Consider the following 3,577-nt stretch of genomic DNA (forward strand, 5'->3'; position numbering starts at 1 on the left):
CGCATGAGCGCACATGTGCATATACACACAGACACGCATGAGCGCACATGTGCATATACACACAGACACGCATGAGCGCACATGTGCATATACACGCATGCACATGCACACTCCAGCCCCCTGAACATGGATCTCTTAAGGCCGGCATAGGAGCAGACAGAGGATACACAGGAGAGGGGAAAGCTGGAGAAAAAGGCCTGAAAAATCCCCATTATCTTAATGTGTTAATTACAGCTCAATTTATTCAAGTGGGTCCCAGTTTATGAAGACCTGGCTGATCAAACCAGAAAATTCTCCAGAATCAGATCACAGAGTCCATTAGTATCTGAGGGGACCTCATTCTGGGATCCCCAAACGTACCCAGAGCTCAGTAAACCTAAATCCTGTACAGAATGCTGCAGGAGAAAACTGCAGGCACTCGCCTGTGGGCCTGCATAGGGATGTAGAGATAGGAGGACCAGCAGTTCAAAGTTACCCTCAATGAGAGAGAGAGAGAGAGATTAATTTCTGGCCTGGTAACTTATATCTCTACAGTAAGGCAGGAGGATCTTACAGGTCGGTGGGGGCCAGCCTGGGTCATAATGTAAGAACTGATGTAAAAGAAAAGAAAAAAGGAAGGCCAGCTGGCCTCCCTTTTATATGTCCAGCTCTAGGCCAGCCAAAGTAACCCCAGCACTTTGGATGCAGAAATGGGAGAGGATCGTGGAAAATTCAAACCAGCCAGGTAAACCTAGATCTCTAAGCAGCTAGACAACAGAGCGAAAGTCACTCTCAAACTCCACTCCCTGTTAAAAAAAGAAAGAAAAAGGGCTGGTGAGATAGCTCAGTGGTTAAGAGCGCCGACTGCTCTTCCGAAGGTCCCGAGTTCAAATCCCAGCAACCACATGGTGGCTCACAACCATCTGTAACGAAATCTGATGCCCTTTTCTGGAGTGTCAGAAGACAACTACAGTGTACTTACATATAATAAATAAATAAATCTTTAAAAAAAAAAAAAGAAAGAAAAAAAGAAACAAGAACAAACAAAACAACAAACCTAGCTAGAACCTGCACACACCTTCCAGTATATTCTACATGGCCTCTCGATGACAGGTAATCCATAAGACAGTATAGATAGTATACGTGCCATTACACTGTAAGGAGCAGAAAGTCATCTCCATATAAATATCAGGGCGGGGGAAATGCTTTTTTTGTTTGTTTTGAGACAAAGTCTTGTGTTATGTAGCCCTGGCCTGCCTGGAACTTGCTATGTAGAACATACTGGCCTCGAACTCATAAGAGATCCTCCCGTGTTTGCCTCTGGAATCCTGGAATTAAAGATCGGTGCCACCACCCCCTGCCAAAAAGCCACTCATTTGAGATGAGGCTTGCTGTGTTGTCAAGGCTGGTCTTGAGCTTCTAGCTCCAACTTCCTCTTCCTCCCAAGCTCTGAAATTCCAGGCAGGTGCCAACACACACACACACACACACCTACAGGATTTGAGCCACCAAAGACACTTCAATCCTAAAGGATGACTTGAAGTGACTTGGAGGAATGAGGACATTTTCCAGAATGCTCATGGCCATTGTGACCATAGCAGGATCCTCATTGTTACCCCACCAGTACACCGTCCTTGTGTGGTTTCCCTTTTCTTCCCAAATTTCCTCAAGGCTGGTTCGCTGAAGCCAGGGGTGATGCAGGACCACATTCTGCATTTGACCTTGCGGGACCTCACGCTCACACTCTGCAGGCACGCTGCCCCTGAGTTCCGGCTGGCTGGGGCCCGACCTCTCCGCATTGAGGACTGCTCTGCCTCTCATCTTACTTGGTCCTATAATAGGACAACTATGCTGATGAAGTTCCTCCTTCCAAGTTGTCCTCTGGCTTCTCCTGGAGTCAAAGCTTCTTTCTGCACTGCTGTTCCTGCATACCCACAGCTAGCTAGGAAGGATGTAAGTGCTCAAGTTTGAGCCTTAAGAATAAGGAGTCCTTGTAGGTGGGGTCCGTGGGAAGGTTTACAGCCAGGCAAGAAGGTCTGACCTGCAGTTTTTTTAGCATACCGGAATCCTGAAGGAGCTTAGGGAAAGCAGGTTGGCTAGGCATTGCGCTGCACACTTGTAAACCCAGCCCTTGGGAGGCTGAGACAGGAGGACATCACAAATGCAAGATCAGCCAGGGCTACAAGAAGGAACACCAGACCTTGTGCCTGGAGAGATGGCTCAGTGGCTAAGAGAACCTTTACAGAGGACCAAAGTTCTGTTTCAGGGACCCATGTGGGAATGAGGGGATGAAGGCTCACAATTACCTCTAACTCCAGCTCCAGGGGACCCCAAACCCTTCTGGATTCCAAGAGTACGCACATTCATGTACATGAACACACATATATAAAAATAGTATAAGTTTTTTTTTTTTTTAAAATCAGGGCTAGGGCTGGGGCTACAGTTCAGTGGATTGAATGTTTGTGTAGCACACAAAGTTCTGGGTTTGATCCCCAGTGCTGTGTAAACTCGACATGGTGGCACATGCAAGTCATTGTAGCATCTGAGCTTAGAAAGCAGGAGGATGAGAAATATAAGGTCCTAGGAGCCTATAGGAAGTTTGAGGGTAGCCTGGGCTACATAAGAGCTTTTCTCAAAAAAAAAAAAAACTAATTAAAAACAAAGCAGGTCAGGTGCAGTGATGGCTTCCAGGCAGCTGGCCCGCCAGGTCACACTGCCGTCAGCTCAGGAAAACTAACTCTGCTCTTCAGCGGCAGAAGCAGAGGTCAGAGGAAGGCAGTAGACTGCTGGTGTGGAGCAGGGTCTTCTCTGGCGTCACTGCGAGAATAACGTGGGTGTGGTGGGCATCAGAAGGTCACCGATGCTGTCATTGTCTTCTGGTCTCTAGGGACATTCCAGGCAGCTGTTTGTTGCAGTGTGGAGGGGAATGTTCTCTGTAGCTTGTAAGATTGATGCTGCTATGCCCAGAGAGTGTCGGAGAAAGCATGCTCAGGCAGGCATGGGGAGGGGGTGGCCTCAGATGCCTCCCCTGGACTGCACCCCCATGCCTTGGCCTCAGGGCCCCCTGAGTGCCTGGGCCGGAGGCACTGAAGTGGGAGAGGAAGGAAGTGGGGAGCAGAGGAGGCCAAGGCTGTCGCCTCCCAGACCCGAGAGGGGCCTCGAGTAAACAGGAAGGCCTGGCGGCTCCACAGTGGGGGTGTTTGGAGGGCTGGGGGCCAGGAGCCCTTCTGGACATGTGCAGACTGTGAACACAGGGCTTCCTTGCTGGGGAAGTGGGCCCGGAGGGGTTGTAAAGCTTCCCCTAGATTGCAGAGCAGTAACACTTTCACCTCCCCGCTACCCCAAATTCAAAGTCATCTATCTCTCAGGCCTTAGATTCTCTTAGTCCCTGGAGACCTGCCAGGAGCCCCCAGATCCTGGATGGTTCTAATGTACATATGAAAAAATGTATATTTATTCAAACTGCTTAGAGTTAAGAAGGAAGAATCTACTTTCTTCTTTCTTTCTTTCTTTCTTTCTTTCTTTCTTTCTTTCTTTCTTTCTCTCTCTCTTTTTTCTTTCTTTCTTTCTTTCTTTCTTTCTTTCTTTCTTTCTTTCT

Source organism: Mus caroli, chromosome 2 (assembly GCF_900094665.2).
Source record: "Mus caroli chromosome 2, CAROLI_EIJ_v1.1, whole genome shotgun sequence".
NCBI classification, from domain to species: domain Eukaryota; kingdom Metazoa; phylum Chordata; class Mammalia; order Rodentia; family Muridae; genus Mus; species Mus caroli.